Source organism: Lactuca saligna, chromosome 1 (assembly GCF_052625555.1).
Source record: "Lactuca saligna cultivar CGN05327 chromosome 1, ASM5262555v1, whole genome shotgun sequence".
Taxonomy (NCBI): Eukaryota; Viridiplantae; Streptophyta; class Magnoliopsida; order Asterales; family Asteraceae; genus Lactuca; species Lactuca saligna.
In genome coordinates, this window is record NC_136417.1 from 127,831,102 (window position 1) to 127,846,420 (window position 15,319).

The following is a 15,319-nucleotide window of genomic DNA, read 5'->3' on the forward strand; positions in this document are numbered from 1 at the left end:
ACATAACAACTTTCCTCATTTGATGAATTTTATAAACTTTCTTAATACTTATCACTCAATGTCACAATGTTAACTCTAAGACTTGTTTTGGAATGAAATATGATTGACTTCTTGATTTAACCATTTCTTCAATTCTTGATTCCTCTTCTTAGACATACAATTGTACTAACACTTACATAGAGGATCAATTGAGATATGGTTCTTAATAATTAAGACCTATCATAAAACATAACAAAATGTACTCTCCCTTCTTCTTAGAATAGAGAAACTTTTATCTTTCTGCCTACTTGATTCTTCTTATTCGTTCTGCTTATTGATTTAAACCTTTTCAATCAATTCAAAATCACACTTAATCTTATAAGTATAATCATATTTACTAAACCTTTAGTAAATCATGACGAATATCTTTGTTATTCTTGTGGTGGACTTGATCAACACATAATGTTGTGTACTCGATCTCCTAGTCTTTCACTTGACACTTTGTCAATGAATTAGTCTAATTTCAAAATGTGAAAGTTTATTCATTCATTATACAATTCTTGCTGTACGATTCCAAATTTCTATCCAATAGACACTTAGGTGATGAGAAACCTTCCCTATTTGGTAAATTCTCGACATTTCCACAAACAACATAATTGAGAATCACATCCATTTGTTGAACATCGATTTTTCATAACGATTTCATTGCAAGGAAATAAATAAACACGTCAAACAAAATTTATTTTATTTATAAAAGCAACGGAAAACGTTTATCCTTACAATGCAAAATCAACTGAAAAACTATGTAATAAATATTCCTAACAACTCTATCTAAGCTCAAAATCTAATCTTCGAATCCATGCAATCGAGATCCATTTCTTCGTGATTAGACTCATCTTGCTCTATTTCATCAAGCTTCCTCTCCTTTCATCGATCCTGCAAAATATTCAAATGCAATCTTATCACATTATGTATTAAGAATCAACAAATAGGAACTTAATCAAGTTAGATAGTGGATTTTACTTGAAGCACAATCATACTCTTTGACTCTCCCATCTTATGGACTCTTCAGGCTCTTAGGGCAAACTTGTATCCAACGCTCTTTCTCTTGGCAGCAAACGCAGGTCGGTTCTCCTAGAACGTCCTCGGAAGCATGGTTGGTTGACATTCCCAACAAATACGCTCCATTGCTTTGCCAAATCATTTCTGATTCAACAGCAATGAGCATGTAACTTAGGTCAATGAGGCTTTTGTCATGATCCATCATATAATACTTTCTTTTGAACTCATTATATGATTCGGGAAGTGACTGCACAACCCAGTTCACAGCCAACTTATCCGGGAATAACACACCCAACATCCTCAACCTATCAATGTGTGATTTCATTCCTAGAACGTGGGCACACACTGGTTTACCATCTTCATGTTTCATTTCCAACAGGGTTTTAGTGACATTGAACCTTTCAATTCTTCGATCTTGTGGGTTAGCGAGAATTACGGGAGGAGGTGGAGGAAGTGAAGCATGATTTCTTGTTCCTCGATCGAATCGTGAATATCATCTTCATGTGGAAAGCTTGTTCCACGGGATTTGGGAAGACCATAGTTGCCGAACTTTGACATCTACAAAACGGGAGAAAAAAAAATTCAAGTTAGTTGATTGATTAAGTCCTTAGTAAATCACCCAAATGAGATACTAAGGCTAGGACCCAACACAATACGCTACAACCTAGAAAAGGGGTGTCGTAATCTAGTTACAAAATATTTGAAGGTAAGTGAATGACGATTCACTAATTTCCACCATGAAAAACGAAAAAGAAATTTATGTTTTTAAATCTATGAAAACTCCTTGATCCTCTAAGATTCATTGAACATTTCAATGGCATGTTTAAATCTCAATACTCCCCTCTTGTTTTTCACTGGGATGTCGAGGATCACAAAGTGGGTGTGAATAAACATGCAAACTTACATGGTGCTCTCACATGTTACGATCACCTATTCGATGTGCCGGTAAACCACACACGCTCCACCGAACTATGACAAATATTGAGTCACCCTTTGCTACCTTTTCTTAGAACCATTTAATGGGCTGGTAAACCACACACGCTCCACTAACGTCTTCGCAAGGGTACAAAGTGTAATTTCATGGAATTGCATCAATTCACTTTTGGCTAAGTAACTAAGATTGGGAATTTGTAAAAACATTTAGTTACTTTTGTACTTCATTATACTTATAATGGAAGATTTTGTCCTATCATACCCGTTCAGCTAACGATCCTCCACTAGTCAAGAGTGCCGTGGGTAAGAGTGGATACCCTTTCAATCACCATTTTATAGGCAATTTCCTTAAACACCCCTTATAGAGCAGCTTCGTGAATGAGGCGTACAAACGGTAAGACTGACTTTTACTCATATATATATATATATATATATATATATATATATATATATATATATATATATATATATATATATATAATGTTAGGCTTTTAATGTTATATATATTATAGGGTGTATTTTACACTTTTAAAACACTAGGTGGTCAAATTTAACAATTATACTTTTAATTCAATTAAATTGTAAACCAAAACTATTATGGATTTCTTAAACCTCTTTTAACTATACACCTTAATTAATTAATAAAACCATAAGGGTGTGATTTGAACTTTTCAAAACAATACTAGGGTTTAAGTATTTAACATTTCTAAATTAACTTTTAATCAACATTTAAATTCAAAAACTTGAGGACAAGTTTTGAAACATTTCAAAACATTAGGGTTTAGAATTTAAATATACATCAAAATTAAACTTTTAATCAAAATTTAAATTCCAAAACTTGAGGGAAAGTTTTGAAACTATTCAAAACATTTGGGTTTTAACTATTTAAATTTCAAAAACAAAACTTTTAAGTTCAAATTTAAATTATAAAACCTAAAGGGGAAAATTGAAACTTTTCATAACACAAGGATCAAATAACAAATAATATAAATTAAACAATTAATTTCATCATTATCTTGTGTTTTGGCAAGGATATTCATGAAGATATAATAAAATTCGTATTTTATAGGTTTCAAACGAATATGGTAATTATCCTTAAGCAAAACAACAAAAAAATCCGAAAATCCCTCTGTTTGACGCTCCGACTCGCCGAGTCACACTCTTGAACTCGCCGAGTAGGGCTGACTCGCCGAGTCCAGGTAGTGACTCGCCGAGTCAGGTCGAACAGAAGGTCAGAAAATGATTTTCAGCAACATATAGCATCAATATAATAGAAACCAATCTAGGCTCTGAGGGTACTGATGGGTTTTAGTCATAAGAACATCCTATGTGCTCATAAAAACCCTAATGCTTGAATCTAGGTTTCTCTATTGTACATGCAATTCATCCAAGACTATAAACCCTAGATGTAGCATATGATAATCAATATTAACATAATAATGGGCTTAAGATATTACCTTGATTGTTATGTAGCAATAACAATCATAATTCCTTCTTGTAATGACTTTAGAAAGCTTAGACTCACAAATGTCACTCCTCTAATGGTTCACAAACACCAAGAGCAAGAGGATGAAGAGGAGAAGAGAAGGAGGCTGCCCAAAAACGTCCAAAACCCTATAAGGAAGCTTGTCCACGTTTTTGAGGCATAAGGGTTCTATATATAGTGAGGCTATTAGGGTTATCTAACAAGGAAACCCAAATTTGGATGCTTAAGCCCTAAGCAACCCATGGACTCCTTTACTTAAATGCCTTGGACGATTTCCAATGGGTTTCCCCATGGAATTTGTGTAGCTTTATAATATAAGGCAATCCATAGTCCAATTGCAATTATCTTATAATTACAATTCCAGACCCTTAAGTTTAATTAATCTCTTTTAGTCACAAACTTAATTCTTATTAATTCTTGACTAATATTAATTAAAAAATATGATTTCTCCTTTAATATATTATTCCCATAATATATTAATAAATCATATTTAATCTTTTCCCTCCATAATTCATCCTATCAAGTTTCTTTGGTGAAGGCAACCCAAAAGGACCATGCACCATCGGGTCAAGTACATACCAAAATAGTTATGGACTTAGACACTAATCCAATAGGTACACCCTATGTATATATCATTAGTGTGCTCAACCTTTCCGTTCGCCATTTCTACGGCGTATGAATCTTTTAATGACTGGGGGTTTTGTTTTAGTAATTGTTTGAATTGGTGGCTCACGAAAATCATCTCCGCTCCAGTATCAAATAGTACACATGCATAAGAGTTATTGAGGAGAAACATACCGGTAACCACTGTAGGATCCTTGACTGCTTCCCCATGTCCTATCGCCAGGACTCCCCCTACACCTCCAGTATTAGGGGCTTGTGCCTTGGGGCAGTTCCTCCTGAAGTGCCCTGCTTCACCACATCCATAGCAGGTTTGGCTTGCCCCTGCATTGGCAACTTGGTTGATCGGTCGCGCTGGTGCTTTACAGAAATGAGTGGTATGCCCCTTCCTGTCGAAGTTTTTGCAATGCATTTCCCGACAAGCAGCAGTGTGGTGGAAGTTGCAATTGTTGCATTTAGCAAGGGTTCCATCATATTGTTTCAGTGGCGCTGGATTGGTAGCAGTAGTGGCAGCACGGACAGCCACAGTCTGTTGCTTTTTGACGGGGTCCTGTGTCGGTTGCTTCTTTCTGTTGTTCAAGAACTTCCTCTTGTTGTTCCCTCCTTTTGCTTGGTCGGTGGTGGCGGTCACGGTACCACGGCTGGCCCTATGATCGATAAGTTCTTATGCTCATTCCTTGGAACTTTCAAAGGTAGCGAGTTTTGAGGCCAATACACTATCTTAAATCTGGGATGACAGTCCCTAGAGGTATCGTTCCACCTTTTTCCCTTCTAGAGTGACCATTGTTAGATAGAGGAGTGCTAGGTCATTGAACCAGGCAGTGTAAGCTTCAAGATCTGTGCCCGACATTTTGAGGTTCCAGAGTTCTTCTTCGAGTTTTTGTATCTCTCCCCTCGGGCAATACTTCTTTAGCATCAACACTTTCAAGTCTTCCCAGCTTATGGAGTTAGCCACTGCGGGGGTAAGTGATTTAACTCGGCCATTCCACCAAGTGAGAGCCCTACCAGTGAAAGTGAATGTTGCACACTTGACCTTGCTTGATTCGGGACAAGCATAGATTTCGAAGACTGCTTCGGTCCTTTTGAACAATTGCATCAGTGTGATGATGCCCCCACTCCCATCGAAGGTATCGGTTTGTTGTTTGTGAAATCCTTGTAGGTGCATTCCTTTGTGCGCCCCGAACTGTCACCCTGGTTAGAGGGTGTAGCACCAGATCAAGATCCACCATTTCCATTAGTGCTGATTTGTGACTTAGTTGCCGGCATAGCTGCTGTTCCTGCATCCTGGAACATTGTCGGATCAAATTGTGGTGGCAGCGGCGGAGGTGGTGGTGCTGCGTTGTTGGAAGGTCTTCGTCTTTTCTTTGGTGGCATAGTTCTGTCATAAGTTTAAAAATAACAAGTCGGTAAGAATTCAATTATAATAACGAGTTGAGTGTTACTTGTTTTATCTCATTTGAATTATATCCTGACTTTATTACATTAGCAAATAATTCATAGAAAATTTTATGCAATTTTAACTTATAAATTAAATAGGGGTGACTCAAACAGAGTCATGTGCTTGGTTCCGTGTCTGACTCACTCCTAAGATTCGCTCGATGTGCCCAAGTTATGTGTAAATAAAATTTTAATAAGATGTTGATACTAATGAGTCTTCCCTAAGTCCACAACCAAACAAGGAACAGGTCCTAAGGTGGACTCACCATTTCTAGGTCGATTACTGCTTCATTACACATAACAACGAGGTACACTTAAAAATCTTACAGTTATTAGTTGTAAATTGTTTGTAATACCACATAGTAAGATCTCATGTCAACATCCAATGAAGTAAAATGCATGCCAAATTCATTGATAACTTTTTAGTACATATTGTTTTGAGAAAATTTGACAGCACAAAAGCCCTTTGAATAGTGTAATCACTTAGTCGTAGGGTCAACCTACATACAAAAGAGTAGCACCAACGCATGCTCGAAAACCTATACTACGAACATGTGTGAGTAGTAATGAGTCGTACTCATGACGATCCTTCCCTGGTGGAGCTTGGGATGATGTTGATGCACCTTGCAGTTTCGCTAATCTCCATTCGGTTGCAACAATTCTCTCCTCAAGCATCATGTATCTTTCCCGATACTCCCTTGTTTCTGCTCGAACAACGAGAAGGTCCTGAATGAGTTGGTCTTTGTAGTGGGAGTCTCGTTCCAGGTCTCTGGTACGAGCAGTGGTAGACTCTATGATGGCACTTAGCTCCCGGACCTAATTGGTCTTCGTCCTACCACGATCATCCATAATCCCTATCTGTCAAGTCATGAACGGGAGGGCTCTATCAGCCGGTCCCCAGTGGCTGAGGTCGTAGTAACCACGTTGGTCACCATATGGTGACCGTTGGCGTTGTTGTTGGCTCCACCTTTCGATCGTTGTTTCCCAACGGAGCTCAGGCCCGTTGTAGCCAAAGCGGTTTGCAGGCACCTTGGCGATGTATGGAGGGTTGAAGACTTCTAGTTCTTCTTCACTTTCGTCCCCATCCATGTCTACCTCGACGTCTTCCTCTTCTTCTTCTTCTTCTTCCTCTTCTTCTGGTTCTTCCTCAGGTTCCTCTTTGGGATCATCTTCGATTGGTTCTTAGGGCTCTTCTTCAATCCATCTGACATTTCCCTGATTGGGATAGTATGGGTCTCCTGGCAGATGAAATCCTACCATGTTATATGTGCGAGAATAGGAGTGTAAGTAGCATATAGTGGCTGATAATAATAATATTGTGCTATAGCAATCCTACAAATACCCCTACAGAATTTTAAATGTTTAGATTTGGTTCTTAAAGTGTTCTTTGTAGAGTGAAGTTAGGTTATTAGATTTGTTGTCCACTACGACTATCCCTTAGTATGCGTAAATCACTACTTGGACAAATAAAGTTGATCAGGCTATATCCCTCCTAGACTAGATTCACATATATCAAGGCATACTCATGGTGTACAACTCCTCTTCTTTTACTTTATGTTCTCCTAGTTATGACACTACGCGAGTATGTAATGCATGTAGGTATACTTTTAAACGAGAAAACTATTTATTTTCTAAAAGTATAACCCATTAAAATGTTTTAAAATCAGAGAGTATTAGTCCCAAATGTGTTTATAGTTGGTATATCTTATGTGGTTTGATATACTTAATTCACTATAAACCGTGCTCTGATAGCAATCTGTCACACCCCCAAACCAAGGATGGCAGAAACGTCCAGGGGTGGAGGACTTCATGTACAATATCATAACCACTATTGCAATAGTAATTTAAGCAAACACAACCAACATATATATAATTTAAAGAGTTACATCATTGTATGAATTACATGTTTCCAAATCAATTACAATATGCTAACAAAAATATGAAATGTTGACGCCTTAACATCCCATCCTCAAAATACACTTGGTTTCATGTTTAGTGATTTCCTGAGAATACAAGTTTTTTGAAAAGTGTCAACACAAAGGTTGGTGAGTACATAAGCTTTTGTTTTAAACTTGATAAAAGCCTTTGTCTTTTAAATGTCATGTTTGTTCCATAAAAATCCGATATTTTCCTTAAAATGTCTACTGTACTCTTATATATAAAGACCGAAATGTATAAGTAGCCTTTCTTACTTTTAGAAAATAATGCAAGTTTAAATCGACATAAATGCGTTTAAATTCAATGAAATTCCCATAAATTCTTATGTTTGTTAATACGTTCTGTGAGTTATTATAACCATGATATGATCAAGTTGGCCTGAAACGACGTTCTTCAGGCGTCGGAAATGTTATGTCATTTGTCACCCCAGACCTACCGGTGTAACTGTTGCATGCAGTTAAGGTGTGGGTTTGTCAAACCCAATATAGATCTATATACAAGTATCACGCTCTCCCTCCAGGAGACTTTGGTTACAATACAAGACTTATTGGTAAATGTGAAGCGAATGTCTCACAAAGTCATTAACGAATTTACGTGTAATGTGATGAAAACTCCTTTTTGTATAAATGTACCCTTTTTGTATGAGTGTCTTGTGTAATGTATCATAAACTATACCTATTATAGTTTATCAAAACAAGGGTAGTAGTGGTAATGTACGTAAACTATATTTAACATAGTTTATTCAAATGTTTGTATGAAATGGATGTACTTTGATTATAACAATTTGTTATATTTTATATATGTATCAAAATCCATTTATTAACTGATGCATGAGTATATACCAAGAAAAAATCTCATGTATTTTCAATAACGTATATTCCCATAAAGATGTACACCTTGCTCGACGTGTTACAAGGTGAAATGAAATTGTTAGTATATTTCTGTTATTAACATATTCCATTACTGTTCTTAGAAAATTTATAGAAAATTCATAACAGATCCAAATCAGAATCCGTAAATTCTAGGAGATTGGAAAATGAGTCTAGTTATACATAAATTTTCCCACGATTTTTTATTGACTTCCAACTTAGGTGAAAACGTCCATAAACACAGATTGGTCCAGATTGGTTCTTGAAATGATAGGCAGTTTTGTAAAAATCACCATAAATTGTAGAAACATCATATGGAGATGTTCAAGTATCCATTTTAAAGCTAATAACTTGAGCTAATTTCACCTTGTACAATTTTGAAAACTAAAATGTTTTAGTTGACTAAAACAATCCGTGAATGGAGTCCAACTTTTCTGATGAAAGCTGTTAGAAACATTTAGTTGTGTTCTTGGTGGTTTAACTTGTATCCCCCTCTTAAAACTTAAGAAAATATGAAAATATAGGGGGTATGAACTCACATTGAGTGATTTTGGTGGATGGATGTTGGAGAAGAGAAATGTTCAACTCAAGAACAATTGAAGGATTACTTTGAAGATTCAAGAATCTAACACAATAATGATGGAGTTTGTGTAAGCAATCAATGATTTGAGTAAAATGAAGTGTAATTATCACAAGGAGGATGAATTATACTTACCAAGAGTGTAAGAAAGCTTGATGATCATCCTTAAATCTCGAATTTTTAGAGAGAGAAAGTGGGAGGAAAGTTGTGTTTGATTTTTGGTAAAATGAGAGAAATCAGTGAAGGGAGGAGTGTGGAGTGATGTTCCAACTCTAATAATGTGGGGAAAGGGTTGGAAATGATGAAAAAGTACATTGACATGACCTCGACATGGTAGAAGGAGTGTGCCTGGTCAAGGTGTGGGTGTGAGGGGTTGCTTGTGTCATAAGGTAATGGAAAGTCAACACTCCACCTTTATTACTCCAACCACTAAATCTTGGATAAGATGTGCATTAAAAACGTGAATAATTAAGACATATGGGTCTTAATATGTTAAAATAATGTTTTGGTTGAAAATCCCGCTTTAAATTGATGAAAAATGGGCTTAAAAGCTAAAAATATTGAAAATCGGGCAAAAATGGTAAAAATCCAAAGTTTTGGCCGAGGTTCTGAGGTCTCGGCTCCTAAGAAGCTTAGAACTGAAAGTGGAGTTTCGGTTGTTCATGGGACCAAAAGTTGGAGAGGGACCGAGAGAAGGGAAAGAAGGAACCGAAGGTGCGAAGGGAGGGGCCGAAGGTAAGTTTCGGTTCAGGCGGGTTTCGACTGCTTCGCAGTTTTGGCCCTAGGGTCTCGGCTGCTTCTTGGTTTCGGTCCTAAGGTCTCAGTTCCATCTCAGTTTCGGTCCTAGGGTCTCGGCTGATTCTTGGCTTCGGTCCTAGTGTCTCGGTTGCTTCTCTGTTTCGGCCCTAGGGTCTCGGCTGCTTCTTGGCTTCGGTCGTAGGGTCTCGGTTGCAGGGTTTCGGCTCCTTAAGGCTATTTTTCTCGTTTTTACCCTGTTTCAAACCGTTTTTGACCCGGTTAAGGGTCATGATGGCCTGAAAGACTATGAAAAGTTACGAGAACTTTTGAGAGAGATTTTAAATAAAGAGAGATAGAGTGAATACGATTGACGGTGGTTTCGTTTGTGACATTTTAAGTGTCCAGCTTCGTAATGCAAGGTCCGTAGACCCCATTAAGCCATGTTTTAGTGCCCTACACACTCTCGATGAGTGTGAATAGTGTTTTATCGCTCTGGTTCAATGTTTAGCATTATCATGGCTATGGAAATTTAAACATACGAATTATCCAATTGATGTTTTCTCATTAAAATAGCAGGTTGTTTAGTAATACACAATGTAAATCCTAATATACAAGGGCTAATTGAGTCGTCCGGTTTAACTTGTTGACTTTGTTTGACTTTGACTTGACCCGAAATTGACTATTGTCACACAAGGGTATTATTGCATTGCCATGTAACTCCAACATTCCTGATAACATTGCCCATTACACGACCGTGTTTTGCAAAGGCATGCATTACACGGCTTGTGTAAGGTTCTAAGAACACATGAAAAATTTTCTTATTTTCGCACCCGCTCACTTCTAATTTTCATAAAAAATATTTTTAGACTCCATTAATTATTCTCAAGTAGCTTCCCATGTTTAAAGTCGGTGGCTCGACATGAACCCCAATTATTTATCAATCTTGGTACTTTAGATCCGCTACTTCCTCCACTTCCTCATTTTTTACTTCAAATCCTTCATAATAAGGCTTTAAAGGATGACCGTTTACCTTAAAGATCTTCCCAGTTTTCTATCTTGTAATTTCTTTTGCACCATGCTCAAAACATTAGTAACAAAAAATGGTCTCACCTGACGGGACCTTTTTCAAATACCTTGCGAGAAATCATCTTGTCATGGTATGCTTTTGTCTTTTCTTTGTAAAGAACTTCATTCTCATATGCTTAATTGCAGATCCCGTCAAGCTCTTGTATGTCAAGCTTTCTATTCTTTCCCAATTCATTTAAATCCATATTGAATTGCTTGACTGCCCAATAGGCTCTATGATCCAACTCAACAGGTAATCAACATGGCTTTCCAAAAACAATGCGATACTGAGACATTCCAATTGGAGTTTTGGATGCAGTGCGGTACGCCCACAAAGCATCATCAAGACGAGTACTCCAATCTTTCCATGTTGTATTCACAATTTTCTCTAAAATATACTTGATTCGTCGATTGCGCACTTTGGGTTGTCCATTTGTTTGTGGATGATATGTTGTGGAAGCTTTATCAGTAACACCATACTTTTTCAAGACATTTCCAAGCATACAATTGCAAAAATGTGAATCACGATCACTGATTAAGGCCTTTGGAACACCAAATCTAGAAAAGATATTAGCTTTTAAGAAATCTATCACAACTTTTTGAATCGTTAGTACGGGTGGCTTTGGCTTCCATCCACTTAGAGACATAATCCACAGTCAAAAGAATGTAAGTAAAACACAAATGTGATGGGAAAGGTCCCATCAAATAAATGTCCCAAACATCAAATAAATCACAAACTAAAATGGCATTAAGGGGCATTTGATTCGTTGAGCTTAAAGAACCCATCTTTTGACACTTATCACAGCTTGCACAAAAAAATTAAGAGTAATAGAAAATACTTGGCCAATAAAATTCAATCTCTAATACTTTTCTTGTAGTTTTTTGTTGACCAAAATGCCCTCTACAAGCATAAGAGTGACAAAATGTTAAGATAGAAGATGGCTCATGTTGTTCCACACATCGTCTAATCATTTGATCAACACAATATTTCAACAAATATGGTTCCTCCCATATGTACCTCTTGGCTTTTTTCTTGATTTTATCTTTTCACCATCGAGTCAAGTCTAGTGGAAATTGATTTGTCATGATGTAGTTCACAATATCGACATACCTTGGGGCAACGTTTGCTGAAAATAGATTTTCATCGGGAAATGCATGATGAATGGGAGTTGAGTCATCAGGAGAGACAATCCTACTAAGATGATCGGCCACAAGATTTGACTTTTCGCTTTTATCCTTGATTTCAATATCAAACTCTTGTAAGTGTAAAACCCATCGAATGAGTCTAGGCTTCGAATCCTTCTTTGCAAGAAGGTCCCTAATAGCTTCATGATCAGAATAATCAATCACTTTAGAACCTAAAAAATATTGATGAAATTTCTCAAAAGCAAACACAATAGATAGCAATTCTTTCTCAGTTGTTGCGTAATTGGCTTGTGCATTATTAAGTGTCATTGAGGCATAATAAATGACATGTGGAACTCGGTCTTTTCTTTGCCCCAACACTGCACCAACCACATGATTACTAACATCACACATGATTTTAAATGACAAACAACAATCGGGTAATTGAAGTATTGGTGCTGAGATTAACATCTCCTTCAACTCATCAAAAACCTGTTTGCATTCCTCGCAAAATTCAAATTCTGCATCTTTTTTTAGGAGCTTACACATGGGACGAGATGTCTTGGAAACATCTGTGATGAATCTGATAGGTTTTACACAAAAGAACACACTATGTGTTATTATAAATCCTAAAGCTTGGATCTAGGTTTGTCTATTGAACTTGCAATTCATCCAAGACTTATAAACCCTTGATCTAGCATACATATTTCAAAAATATCATATTGAAATCAGATCTAGATGATTACCTCTTTAATAATGCTTAAATCTTCTTCTCTTGGAGCTTAGAGTCACAAATGCCACACCTCTAATGGCTTACAAACACCACAAGCAAGAGGATTTTTTTGGAGAGAAAGGAGAGGCTCAATTATTGGCTATGAACTCTTTAGGGTTTCCAATGGCCAAAAACTGATGCATAAGGGGTGTATTTATACTTGTGCTTCTAGGGTTTCAGTCAAAACACTAATGGCAGCTTAGGCCTTAAGAAGTCTCAGGAACCTTCTAGAATAAGGCCTCAATGGGCGAAATTTAGGATGGAAACATCCTTAATTTCATCCATACCTAATCTAAAAGGCATCCCAGTCTAATATTCAACTATCAAGCAATTGAAAGTTCTAGTCCCCTTTATTTAATTAATATCTTTTAGCCACATAATTAATTGTTGTCTAATATTAATTAAACTATATGATTTCTCATTGAATATATTATCCATATAATATATTAATAAACCATAATAACCCCTCTCTTCAAAAATCACCCTGTCAAGTTGCTTTTTTGAAGGCAACCCAAAAGGACCATGAACAATTGGGTCAAGTACTTACCAAATATTGTTACGGGATTAAACACAAATCCAGCTGTCTCCCACTTAGATAAGTCTAGTAACTATAAATGTGAATATTATCCAACTAGCAAATGTAGCTCTCAAAGCCGCTGTCAAACTCTGATCTTATCAGTAACATGTCCTTTAGATATGGGATCACATAGTCCTTTGTTCTGGATATCGTGTGGATAATTACATGGAACATAGTCATACTTATTGTCCAACATTTTGTTTCTCAATCTCTGATTCATTTAACATAGAAGTTAATTGAACACGTAAAATTAGTCTTGACTGTGCCCAACACATAAATCAAACCAAATCATTGAGGGGCCCAGATATCGCTTTTACCCTCTTAGGATCAAACGAATAAATAAACTTCGACTTACATGCATTTACCATTCACAAATCAAATCATGCACAACAATGCATTTTATAACATTAAGTTACTAATATATTTACGCATTATCAATGAACAACCAATCTTTCAAACAATAAAACATATATCTAGGTTTTAAGACCATATGATATTATCGTCTTGCGATCACTCAAGATAAATTCCATGAAGTGATATCAACAAACGCGGGTCTAATCCAATACTTAAATTAAATTCATAAGCACTCATGAATGTTGTAGCAAACTTTTGCTATGTCTAATACACTTTAGACAATCTACACACCATCTGATGACAGTCTTCTTTCATACCTACTTCCTACATATGAATGACTGTGGACTGTTCGAATAATTTTATTATTCAGGATGTCAAAACATGCAAAATGAAACAATAGGTAAATAATTAACATAAGACAGTAACTTTACTCATAAATAATTCGAACAACGTAAATTTTAAAACAAATTTTTCATTTTTGCAACGTCAAAAAAACATCGTTTAATATTCCAAATTCAAACGTGAACAATGTTATCATAACAAAATACATCCGATGATCATCAAAACAGTTCCTCCATCAGTTTGTACAATCACGCCGATGCCTTCCCACGGTCCTCGCTAGTACCTCCAACACATAACACAACAACAACTGTAAGCATAAATGCTTAGTGAGTTCCCCAAAATACTACTTATGCACATACGCCTTTCCAGGCCCTGACCTTCCGGTCCATGTGTTTCAGGGGACTTCCATCCCGACTCGGTAAACCTTCTGGTCCTACCTGCATCAACCTTACGGTCCACATCACAACGCCTTCCGGCCCATAACATATAAGCCTTCTGGCCCATAACATAATGCCTTCCGGCCCATATCAAGCATATCATACATAGCACATATAATGATTAACTTATCATATACAATGCATATAATTCATAACATATCCGACCTTTCGGTCACACAATAAAAACCCTTCCGGGTACAGTATAGTGAGAAAACTCACCTCGTGGAAAGTCTAGAATCTCGTATACTTGCTATCTCCAAATCCCAACGATGACTATATCTCGCCTAAACATAATAAATATCATTTTCATTATTAAAGACTTCCACAACTAAACTTTACCCCTTATCATCATTCCCCAGAGGGTAAAAGACCATTTTACCCTTCCTTGACTCAAAGTCTTCATGTTGACCAAAACCCTAAAAGTCAACAAAAGTCACCCTTTTCAGTACGCAGGGCATAATGCTTGCTATACGTGGGGCGTACATCGCCAACCCATGGATGGGGGTTTCCACCTAGTACGCTGCGCGTACTGGGAGTTACGCCCAGCGTAACCATCAGACTTTTGCATACATCATTTCTGGTCTTAATCGGTTATGCCATTACTCCAACTTCTAGATCCGGCTTTATTTATGCATCTTTACACATATAGTCGAAACCTTTAAGCCTTGGCATGGCTGTAAAGGCTCCTACACTCCTTAACATCATTCTATTCCATCTCAAGGATCTAGATCTCATGCATGGTGCAACATTCACGTCCAAGATTACATTTTTATGAGTCTACAACTCAAATAGACCCGAAATATGATGGATCTAAGCTTAGGGAGACCATTTGCTCAAAACGTCTCCACCTTTGGGACTAAAACCCTAGAAAATGGTACTTCAGGCATATTACAAGAGCTATATGTCAAGATTCGGACTTTTTACCTTATAATGAAGCTTCATACTTTGCAAAGCTTAGATCCACACTTGAACACCACTTCTAGCCTTCCCAATGAGCTCTTCTT